A 12,752-nucleotide genomic window follows, 5' to 3' on the forward strand; every position below is an offset into this window, starting at 1 on the left:
AGGAGAGGAGAGGAGAGGAGAGGAGAGGAGAGGAGAGGAGAGGAGAGGAGAGAGTAGGGAAGAGAAGATCAGTGAAGTCCACACTCTGACACCCACCCAGCAGTTCGTGTTCTCCACCTGCTCGATCTGCAGCCCATGGGCCTGTGGGCAGTGGAGGCTGCCAGGGCCAGCCCGAGCCCCGCCCCCTCCTTTTATGTGCTGGGGCGGGGTTCCTTGGCCTTCCAGGGAGCCCTGGCAGCTGCTGCCCTTGGGCAGGGGGGAGGGGGAGGCAGAGGGAGAAGGGAGGAAGGGAAACCAGAGACAGCAGGGAGCTTTCCAGGCTTCCTGAGCTGCTGAGGGCTCCCAATTCAACTCTGTCAAATTTAATAAGTCTTCCTGAACCCCACAGCACAACAGGCCCTGCAACAAAGGACTAGGTTCCAGAATGCTAGGCCAGGAAAGGACCTTAGAACGTACAATGTTGGAACATAGGCTGTTGGTGCCGGAAGAGAACTTGAAAACAGAGATCAGAGTGGCAAATGTCAAAGCTAGAAGGAACCCTAAAACATGCAATATCAGAGCTGGGAGGAGTCTTGGCAATTACCTAGTCCCAAACAACATAATTTTATCCACCTGAAGACTGAGACCCCAAAAAAGAGGAAGATGTACTTAAGATGTCACAGAAAGGGAACTTCGTGGCCAGAACAAGATCCCAGATCTCTCACCTCCTTGTCCAGTGAGTGCCCTGTCCACCACAGCCAGAGAGGGCACAGTGCCCTACCCTAAAGGAGCAAGAAACTTTTAGGGAGTGACACAAGCAAGGACAGAACAAAATAGTAAGATGGATAGGCCATGGGGGAAATGCTGGGTCCAGAGGATTTTGGGGGAGGCCAGGTGCTTTAGTGAAAGTCGAGACCTGAACGTTATCTCCCTGCAGACCAGCTCTCTGAAGAGATTCCACTAGACTCCTCTCTTAGACCCTAGCTGCCCCCACCTGGGGATACAGCCCCACAAAGCTCTGCCACCTCCCCTAACCAGAAGATCTGAGCACCCTCTCTCTGCTTCTCCTGAGATTCTTCAGACCCAGCTTACAAGATCACCCCAAGACAATACGGGACCCGCCCCCTAACTCTGTTGGCCTCCCTTTCCTTTGAGCTAAGAAGATCAGCTTTAGGAGGAAGCATTTAAGTACCCATGATGTGCTACGTACTTTACAAATATTATCTCCCTTGAACCTCAGAACACCCACCCTGTAAGGTAGTTATTATTCTTGTCTCCATTTTACAAAAGGGGAAACTAAGGCAAAAAAAGGCTAAGTGATTTGCCCAGCTGGTAAGTGGCTGAGGCTGGATTTGAACTCAGGTCTTCCTGACTCCAGTACTCTCTCCCCTTCATCACCTACTTGCCTTTAAGGCTTATTGCTTGCTATCAGGATAGAGAGGATCCTTTCTTCTCTCCACTAGGTGGCAAGGAGTCTGAGAAGTGAGGCAGGGAATGTGCTATGAGCATTCAATCCTGTATGTGATTTTTAGTAATCGCCTTAGAGTCAAATTCATATCATGACACTCTTCCCCATACCCACACCCTCAACCCAGCTCAAGACACTTTTGTCGCTTCCTGTTGCCTTCAAGATGAAATTCAGACTCCTCTGCCTGGCATTCAATGCCCTCCATGATTTGTCACCAAACTCCCTTTCAAGCATTACCTCCTGCTACCACTCTGCACTCCCTTTCTGTGATCTGGTCCCCATTCCCAAACATTCCCCTGGATGTGTCTTTTCTTTCTGCCTAGAATAACTATCATCTCCTCACTCCACCTTTCTACCTCCTATAAAAATCTCTCTCCTCACAAGACCAGCTGAAACAACCTTTCCTTCAGGAAGCTTTCCACAGCCTCTCCACCAAAAGGTCTCTCCCCCTGCTCTAAACTCTGATTTTCTTACCCTTCTCCTCATCCTCAGATGGACAATCATCAGCTGTGGGACCTTGGGTAAGTCTCTGGCCCTCTCTGGTCTTCAGTTTCTTCCCTGGTAAAATGGGGTTCTTAATCCTTGCACCTCAGACCTCATGGAGTTGTTTTGAGAAAATGTGCTGTGTGTGTGTGTGTGTGTGTGTGTGTGTGTGTGTGAGAGAGAGAGAGGGGGGGGAGAGAGAGGAGAGAGAGAGAGAGAGAGAGAGAGAGAGAGAGAGAGAGAGAGAGAGAGAGAGGGGGGGGGGGGTGGGGGGGGGAGAGAGAGAGAGGGAGTTATTACAAGGCACAGGACAAATGAAAAATCAAAGATACTCTGGGACAGAAGAATGAGCTCATGTTTCCCAAACACTCCCCTTCCTCCCTAACCCCCTGGGTTCCTTATGATGTCCATACTCATGGCCACCACTTGCCTACCTGGCCTCCCACCAGAAGCCTGTGGAAGAGTCACAGACTCACAGAACTAAAGGGGACAGCAGAGGTATCTAGGCCAACCCTTCCCAGAACAGAAATTGCATTCCTTTCAACAAGCATTTCATAAAGGTCAACTGGGCAGACCACTGTGGTTGTCCATCCTCTAGGGATGGGGAGCTCATGACCTCCTAGAGCAGCCTCTTCTGCTCTCAGGCAGCTCAGTCTTGGATGGGAAAGCAGTGTTAATTGGCATCACAGGATTTAGAGCTGTGACAGACCTTAGAACATGGAATGTCAGAGCTGAGAAAGACCTTAGGACAGAGAATGTCAGAGCTGGGAGGGGCCTTAGAGCAGAGACATTATTACCTCTAAATGTCTCAACACGTGTTAACCTGGGTAATTGCCACCCCCTGAGGCTCACCACATTCCACCTGCTCCCCATTCCATGTCCTTCCTTCCTGCCCTTCTCCCCTAGAGACAAGAAGGACTGGACATGGCGCGTGCCAGGGCTCCCTCTTACTGAACCCCCAGCCCTTAGGCAAGGAACATTCCTTGGTTAATGTTTACTGGGGGTACAGGGGCAGTACACAGGAGTGAGACCTGAACTGAGATCTATCTTGAGCCCTGCGACTAGGTCTGCTATTTAAAGGAACAAGTTGCCACCCAGCCCTACTGCCCCTCCTCGATTTTACAGATGAGGAAACTGAGACCCAGAGATGTTACATACCCTGCTCAGGCTTTCACAGGGAGTGACAGGGCTGAGATTCAAACCCAAGACTTCTGACTCCAAAGTCAATCAAAGGATCAATCAACAATCAATCAGCTCTTTCCATGGTACTGAACGGCCTAAACTTCTACCTTTGTTGTTTGAAATTTAAAGATTCAGGTTCTGTGAACGTGAGAGGCAACATGCAAGCCTCCTTCCTCACTGTCCCCCGGAAGATTTCTTGAAAAGAATCCCCTGGACTGGAACTCTAATGACTTGGGGCTGGGTATTAGTTCTGCAACTTACTATGTGGCCTTCCTGAAACCACTTCTGTCCATGCATGTCCAATTTTCCCAACCGTAAAATAGAGATAATAGTAATTGTATAGGGAGAAGCACCCTGGATTTGGGCTCAGAAGACCCAGGTTCAAATCCTGGCCCTGCTATTGATTCTCTGTATGATCTAAGGTTAGTCATTGGCCCTCTCTGGGTCTCGAGTGCTTCATACATAGAAGAAGGGGGGAAGGGCAGGACTAGATGACAACCAGTGCCCTTCTGGCCCTTCATTGAGGAGGCTGGACCAGATCCCTTGGAAGACCCCTGTGACTGCAAATCTCGGATGCTAAGAGCTCTGGTGAAGAGGAGCTCACCCCCTCCCACACAGAACATTTCTTTCCACTGCCAAACTGCTTTAACTCTTAATGTTTCTCCTTATATTGTCCCCAAACCTGCATCTTGCACATATTCCTATCTCCCAGTTCCACCCTCAAGGGCCAAGCAGAACAGATGTAATCCCTCTGCCACATGAGAGCCCTTGAAATACTTGAAGGCAGGCATCAAGTCCACCCCACCACTACCACCCCCAACCCCAATGTTCTTTTTACAGGCCAAACATCCCAATTCCTTCCAATCAGTCACCATACAACAAGACCCTGAGTCCCTTAGTTCATCTGGTCACTCTCCACCATATAAGTAACCCTCCCAAAATGACTCATCCCAAACTGAACAAAATACTGCAGATGCCAAATGACTGACGTAGAGTACAGTGGGACAATTGCCTCCCTCGTTCTCAACCTCTCCTCTTATTATTAATAAAGCCTGAGACCCCATTTGATTTTTCCTTTGGCTATCATATCACACTGTTGAATCATAACACTGTTGCAGTCCACTATGACCCCAGACCTTTTTTCATTTAAGCAATTGTGTTGTACCTGAACAGTTATTCTTTTGAACCAAGTATAGGGCTTTACTTAGCCTGGCACTGTGGGCTGAGCATTCAACTTGGAATCAGGAAAATGTAGATTCAAATCCTGATTCCAACACTTAATACTTGCAACACCATTGTGTACTGGGGAGCCAGAGGGGGGGAACCAGGATTTATTAAGCACTTACTTTGCACCAGGGACAGTGCTAAGTGAACACATATGAGGTAAGTATTGTTATTATCATTATTTTACAGTTGAGAAAACTGAGACCGGGCTTTGTTTTGGATTTTTCTTTTCAAGTTGCCCAGGGTCACGTAGCTAGTATCTGAGACAGAATGTGAACTCAGATTTCCCTGACTTCAAGACCTGCACTCTATACACTGCACCACCTAACTAGACACCATCAACAAGTCCCTTAAACCTCTCTCAGCTCCAGTCTCCTATTCTATAAGATGGGATAATAATTCTGATACAATCTACCTTAAAGAACTATTCTAAGTCTCAGTGAGATAATATGTCCAAACCTTTTTGCAGGCTTTTTGCAAGCTGTGTGTAAATAAATAAATGTGTCATAATCCTAATTTCATAATATTAAATTTACCCCTATCATTCCAGGCTTTCTAGACGTTTTTGCCTGATTTAGAGTGGCTGTCCTTGGCTGTTTCACGTCATGTGGAAGTTTGATAAGCTTATCCAGACATAGATAACAAACGTTCAGCTGCCCAGTCCAAGGACAGCTCCCTACTGTGATGCTACCTCCGCCCCCCCCCCCTTCAAGCAGACCTTGATCCAGTAAGGATTGCTCTGGGTCTCATCATTCACCCAATTTTGAAGACTCCTAATCTCTCCATCTTGGGCCCGAGAGCAAGCTGACAAACTTTGTGAAATGCTTTGCCAAAAGCTAAGTCAACTCTACCTTCCCCATCCCTTGATCTACCCATCTAGGAAACTTGTCCAAAGAGATTAAGTTCATCTGATGTGGTGTGTTCATGATGAAGTCACAAGGGCTCTGCGTCCCCTGATTCCTTCTCTAGATACAGTAATTCACTAAAAGGGTCAAGCATGCTGATTGATGCAGACATTTTTAAAAATAATTTTACTATAATTCCTATGACTTCTATCTGTGTAAATATACTTAAAATACAAATAATCACAAGTAGATGATAGAATTTTATTTCGAGATAAAAATTTTCATCCTACTATCTCTATTTTCTTTGCCTCAGAGATTAAAAAATGCACTGTGTCAATGGAGGCAGCTTCAACCCTTGAGGCATTCTTAAATTCTGGTCCTTCTATTAATAGAACATACTAAAATTTTGTCTGGAAGCAAAATTAAGCTCAAACAGTCTAGAAGTGGTATTAATGCAAATATAAATGGTGGCCTCCAATCCACACAGAAGGATTCTTGCAGCTGTATATTAAATTACTTTTAAAATGAAATTCTTATCGACATTTTATTGTATTTTATTTCTTTTGTTAAAAATTTCCTAATTACATTTTACTCTGGATCAAACTGCACTTATGGGCCAAATAAGACCTAAAGGTCTTTGACACCTCTAGCCTAGCGTTTTCAGTCTCCAATCTTCTTTTAGGAAAAAAAAGAGGCAAATAATCCTTATTAAGGTCTGGGGCACCTGTCCCATGTCCTGTGATCTTTCAGACAGCTTAGCAATCACATTGACTAGTTCTTTCAGTATCATGGGATATAGCTTGTCTGAGTCTGGTGACTTGAATGAATTGAAAGCATCTAGGTGCTCTCTTACCATTTCCCTAATTATCTTATTTCAACTCTATTAGCCATTTGTTCATCCTGTCCAGTCCAAACATTGTTCTCCTTGGCACAGAAAACAGAAGTTTTCTGTTGAGGAGTTGAGTAGTTCTGCCTTCTCTCCAATATCAGTAATCATCATCCCATATACCCAAGCAGGGATCTTATCCCTTACTTGAGCCTCCTCTCTTTCCTAAGATACAGGATTTTTAAGCCCCTTATGCCATTCTTGCTATTCTTCAGGACTCTCAGCTCATTCCAAGCTCCAGCACTGCTAACACTCATATATAGGACCATTCCAGGCTTTTGTATTCCTTGGTATTACATGTCTTGGCTACCAGTGCCTATATGTGTCTTTTTAAAATCTAAGTTGTTATAACAGCAACCACACTGGCATACCCAGGATGGCTGCTAGCACAGGTTCTTAGATCTGCTTTACTAGGAAAGACAGATGTTTAAGGATCAACAATCTTTTTTTAATTTCATTCACTAGTTCAGGGGAAAAGTCATCACCCTGAACTTCAGAGAAAATATAAGCAGAGAAATAAAGACCAACAGACAGGGCTCTGACTGACTGAATCAAAGCAATATTGCTATATACTTTACATACATGGATCAAGAGAGCCTTTATATCTGGGCAGTCAGGGAGCTCTGAACACAGGAACACTCAGAATCTCGACCAGGGAATCACAAGATCCTTCTCATAGGCGAGCCCCCAAAGCAAAATGTCAACTCAGAGTACATAAGGTTTGCAAAGCATTTCATGTATATTTCCCCATTTGATCCCTTGTCTCTTCAAGAAACTCACCTCTTTCCTGATTAGAGATGTTTCCCTTTGTCTTCAGAATCTCATTCTGGAAAGCTTCCCAACCCATCTGGGCCAGATTTGTCTATAGAATTTTAGTCTGTGGAATCATCAGATTCTAGACCTAGAATTGTAAGAGACCTCAGATATCATCTAATCCAACCCTCCCATTTTACAGACGAGGAAGAAACTAAGACCCTGAGAATGTCAAGTGACTTGTTAGGCAGCTAGGTGACCCAAAGGTAGACTTCAGTTCAAATCTGCTAGCTGGATGACCCTGGGCAAGTCACTTAGCCTCTGCCTGCCTTGTCTGTAAACGGGGGTAATAAAATGGGAGAGGGGGCCACCTACCTCTAAGAGCTGTTCTGAGGACCAAGTGAGATAATATTTGTAAAGTACTTTGCAAACTTTAATGTACTATAGAAATGCTAGCCATTCTAGGGGGCAAATTCTTGCCCATAAGAAGTAACTGTCAGAATTAGTATTTCAACTATCTCTGATTTCAAGTTCATTGCTTTACCCACTACATCCTCAATCTTGACTGAATCTTATCTCACCTTTCCCTAAATCCTAGGATTTAACCTTTATTTATTTATCATGGGTCCCCTTGACCATTATTCTGGGGAAGCTCATGGATCCCTTCTTTTTTTCCTGGTTTTTAAACATTTTTGTTTAAAGTTTTCAGTTCCAAATTCTATCCCTCTTTCATTCCCTCCCCTCCCCCTTCCCTGAGGTGGTAAGCAATCAGATACAGGTTATATATGTACAATAATGTAAAACATTTCCATATTAGTCATTTTGTACAAGAAGACAAGAAAGGAAAGAAAGAAAGAAAGAAAGAAAGAAAGAAAGAAAGAAAGAAAGAAAGAAAGAAAGAAAGAAAGAAAGAAAGAAAGAAAGAAAGAAAGGAAGGAAGGAAGGAAGGAAGGAAGGAAGGAAGGAAGGAAGGAAGGAAGGAAGGAAGGAAGGAAGGAAGGAAGGAAGGAAGGAAGGAAGGAAGGAAGGAAGGAAGAGAAAAATAGTCTGCTTCAGTCTGTATTCAATCAATATCAATTCTTTCTCTGGAGGCAGATAGCATGTTTCATCATTAGTCCTCTGGGATTGTCGTGGATCATTGTATTGCTGAGAATAGCGAACTCATTCACAGTTGATCATTGTACAATATTGCTGTTACTGTGTACAATTTCTCTTGGTCTTGTTCACTTCACTATGCATCAGTTCATGTAAGTCTTTCCAGGTTTTTCTGAAATAATCCTGTTTGTCATGTCTTATAGCACAATAACATTCCATTACAATCATATTCTACAGCTTGTTTAGTCATTCCCCAATTTATGAGCATCTCTTTGCTCTACAAATCTTAGCCACCACAAAAAAGAGCTGCTATACATATTTTTATACAAATAGGTCCTTTCTTCTTTTTTTGGATGCCTTTGGGATATAGACCTAGCAGTGGTATTGCTGGATCACAGGGTATGCAGTTTTATAGCCCTTATTATTATTTAATACCCAAATTTAACATAATCAAAATTATCTTACATTTTGAAATGCTATCTTGATTCTTTGGTCATGAATTCTTCCTCTCCCCATAGATCTGAAAGTTAAACTTATTCCTTGGTCTTTCAATTTGTTTATGGTATCACCCTTTATGTCTAAGTCATGCACCCATTTTTATTTTGGTATATGGTGGGAGGTCCATGCCTATTTTGTGTCCTAATGTTTTCCAGTTTTCCCAGCAGTTTCTGTCAAATAAGGAGTTTTTGTTCTAAAAACTTGAATCTTTGGGTTTATTGTAGACTAAATTTCTATTGTCATTTACTATAATGTTATTTATACCTAATCTGTTCCACTGATCCACCACTCTATTTCTTAGCTAGTAGCATATTGTTTTGATAATTACCACTTTATTATATAGTCTGAGATCTGGTATGGCTAGACCACCTTTTTTCACATCTTTTTTGGTTGATTCCCATGATATCCTTGAGCTTTTGTTCTTCCAGATAAATTTTATTTTTTTTCTAGCTGCATAAAATAATTTTTCTATAGTTTGATTGATATGGCACTGAATAAATACATTAATTTAGGTTGAATTGTCATTTTTATTATATTGGCTCAACCTACCCATGAGCAATTAATATTTTTTCAATTGTTTAGATCTTATTTTATTTGTGTGAAAAAAATTTTTTTATAGTTGTGTTCATATAGTTCCTGGGTTTGTCTTAGCAGACAGACTCCTGTATTTTATGTTGTCTACACTTATTTTAAATGGAATTTCTCTCTCTTGCTGCTAGACTTTATTGGTAATATACAGAAATGCTGATGATTAATGTGAGTTTCTTTTGTATCCTGAAATTTTACTAAAATTGTTAATAATGTCAAGTAGTTTTTTAGTTGATTCTCTAGGATTTTCTATGCTTTTTTTTTCCCCCAAACATTTCCTGGCCCTGGAGGAAGGTTCTTGTTCCTGGTCTGTCCCAGGGTGGGGCTTTGTTGCTGGGTTGCTATGGAAACAGGGCTTTTTTGCTAGAAGACTAGAGGACTAATTTTGTGCCTGATCTGACTGAAGGCTGGGGCCTTGCTGCTGGGTTGCTATGGAAACAGGATCTCTCTACTGGGGGGGGGGTGGGGGACGGGGGGGGTGGGGGGGGTCTCACAGTTGGCTAGCCTCAGTGTGGGGCTTCACTACTGGTCAGCAATGGGGTCTCTTAAAGAAGTGAGAGTCAAGGGACTAAATGGGCATTGCTTCACCTGAAAAGGCCTTGGCCTACAAGGTCCAGGGTCTCCCTTGCATCCTGGCCCATCTCTAGTCGTTCTGATGAATATCTGGCCACTGGACCCAGATGGCTCTGGAGAAGAAAGTGAAGCTGGTGGCCCTGCCCAGCCCTCTCTCACTCAAATCCAAGTCAACTGCAAGTCACGTCATCATTTCCCTGATGTCATGGTTCTCTTCAAGGACAAACACAACACAAGCAATGGGGTCAAGACCTCCCTGGTGATTTGTGCTGGGGGCGGGGTTGATGGCTGGGGCCTTGCTGACCAGCACAGACTACTCACTTGGCTAGGGGTCTGCTGGCTTGTGAGAGTGTGGGGCCTGGAAGGTGGACTGTCCCAGGCTTGGAGTCTTGCTGCTGGCCCCCTGCTGTAAGCCTGGAGGCTGTTGCTGCTGCTGCTGCCTTTAGACTCACTTCCCTCCCACCCCAGCTGTTTCCCTACTCCCAAATCAATTCTAAATCTGTTTTCTAGTTGTTTGGAGAGGAATTTGGGAAGGCTTCAAAGGGTTCCTTCTTCACTCCACCACATTGGCATTGGAAGTCTGGACCTCTTCTCAGAAATGTTTTTAAATCATAAAATGAAACATATCAGAAATAAAATTATCAAAAGATTTTTTTAAACTAAGGTCGTAGATCCCCTGAAATCCATCCACATATCCACTATGGATCCAACTTAAGAACCCCTAACCTAAGCCCTTTGAGATCTTTTTGTCAAAAGTCTAGGCTATCTCTTTCATAAATCCTAAAATGGAGATATCACCTCTATACAAGGAACCTGCCACTTCTACTCCAAAAAAATGTCTTCTTTGTTGGTTAGAATCAAGCCTAGAAAAAACAGTTCTTTTCATTGCCTCTTTTACCTTGGAAGGGTGAAATTATCATCAAGGCAAGTCCAGAAATTAGGAACCATTCCAAAGGACTTATGAAGAAAAATGCTATCTACCTCTAGAGAAAGGATTAATAAAGTCTGAGTGCAGAATGAAGCAATTTTTTTTGCTTTATTATTGATGGGGGGGGGAGACTGATCTGTGTTTTGTTTTGCAATGTGGCCAATATGAAAATATTTTGCATGACTACACACATATAACCTATATAAAATTGTTTTTCTCCCCAAGGAAGAGAAAGGGCATGAAGGGAGAAAATTTAGAACTCAAAAAAATTTTTAAATGAATGTTAAAAATTGTTTTTATATACAATTGGAAAGAAAGTATTTTTAAAAATTATGAACCACTCTGATTTTAGCAGAGTTCCAGCAAATGTCCAAGTAATTGAACATCACTGTCATTTCATTGTTATTTCCTGACTCCTCATCAATTTCTTCTTTCTGACCAGGTGGTCTGTAGCACACTCTGATGACAGCAATAGTTTCTGCTTCTGATGCACTGTCTATGTTTGCCCACCCTGGTTCCTAGATTTCCTCATGTGTGTAAATCTTACATTATTTCCACCCCCAACCCACTTTTATCTGTTCTGTCCCTCTTGAATGTGTAGTCTTCTGTACCTGTATTCTAGCCTCACCAAGTTTCAGCGATAATTTTAACATCAAACTTACTTCCTTATGTTAGGGTCCCTGAAACCCTGGAAGTTCATTCAAACCTTGGATATTTTTGTATCAGCATCTGAAGCCTTAGATTTTATTCCTAGCACCTTCTGCTACTAGTCTTCCTATATGGGAGTTACCTTTTATCTATCTTGTATATGCCCAAAGATACATTTGTCTCCCTGGGTAAAATGTAAGTTCCCCCAGGACTATTTCATTTTGTTATATGCCTAGCAGTTAACCCAGTAGCTGGAATACAGTAGGTACTACATAAATGCTTGTGGTAATGTAACCTCTTCTGATAGAATATAAGCTTCTTGAGGGCAGAGAATGTCCCTTTTTCCTCTGTGTGTCCCTAGAGCTTAACACAGTGCCTCAAATATAGAAGCTTAATAAATGCGTGTCTCCCCTGATAGAATGTTAAGTTCCCTGAGGGCAGGAAAGATTTCATTTTTACCTTTATTACCCAAAGTCTCATCCACCACAGCTGCTTAGTAAGTGCTCATTGATTGATATGTAGCTTTATAACCAATGCACTTGTCTCCTTCTCCCTTCTTTTTTCAGTCGGAAGACCCTTTAATTAGATTTATAAGGACTCCAGGCACCTTGTCAAATACATTCCATTTTTTGTGGAGAGTCCATTATTCCTTTGGAGAATATACGGATAAGAGCTTTCATTCTCACCATCTCTACTTTCTCATTTGTCTCTTAAAAAAATATATGTCCCTATACCCAAGACCCTTCACCCCTATGCCTTGTAGCTTATCGAAGGGTACTTATCTTATGCACCCAGATAAATTGGGAGGTGGCCAGGTTGGAGACCTTTTCCTTGGCTCAATGTGAGATGGGTCACCTTATAATGAGTCAGAAGGCTGGGGGACTTTGATCTTGGATGTGATACACTAGCTGTGTGACCTCTGCAGGTCACAGAAACCCAGGGCCTGATGGCTCATCTGTAAAATGTTTGAGCAGCTGATCTCTGGAGTCTTTCCCAGTCTAGCAAACTATGAGCTTATCTGCATGACTTTGAATCAGTTTCTTCCCCTTTCTGGATCTCAGTTTCCTCATCTGTAAAAGTGAAGGGTTGGATGAGATAATGAAATCCTTTCAGTTTTTAAATCCTGGGATGTCTCCTTTGCTCCAGGTGACAGGGAACCTTTATATCTCATCTGAATCCCCAACAATCTGTGACAACGTATGGGGCACAGGTCATTCTTGTCCCATTTTGGACAGATCATGGAATTGGGACTTATGGGTGATAGTGACTTGCCCTATGCCTGTTGCAAAAGAAAGGTCAGGTCTCCAGGTGCTCTCAGTCCATCTGGGCAGGAGCAAAGAGGACAAGGGTCCTACAGGGTCAGGTAAGGTGATCCGGGCCCCAGACTGGCCCTTTGTTCTCACAAAGACAGGGGCCCAGCTGGCAGGCGGCAGCTCCAAGGCCAGGAGAGAAATCTGAGCTGCTGGGGGTGAGGAGGGGCTGGGCAGGCATTGAAAGGCCTCAGCAGCAGGAGTCCCCTGCAATGGGGAGCCAGGCAGGAGGAAGAAAGCGTGGTCAGTCAGGCCCTTTTGGGAGGAATGGGAAGCAGCAGCCAGATGCTGG

Source organism: Petaurus breviceps, unplaced genomic scaffold, assembly GCF_028583685.1.
Source record: "Petaurus breviceps papuanus isolate PSGF00001 unplaced genomic scaffold, PetGlider_PUasm1.0 156, whole genome shotgun sequence".
Classification (NCBI taxonomy): domain Eukaryota; kingdom Metazoa; phylum Chordata; class Mammalia; order Diprotodontia; family Petauridae; genus Petaurus; species Petaurus breviceps.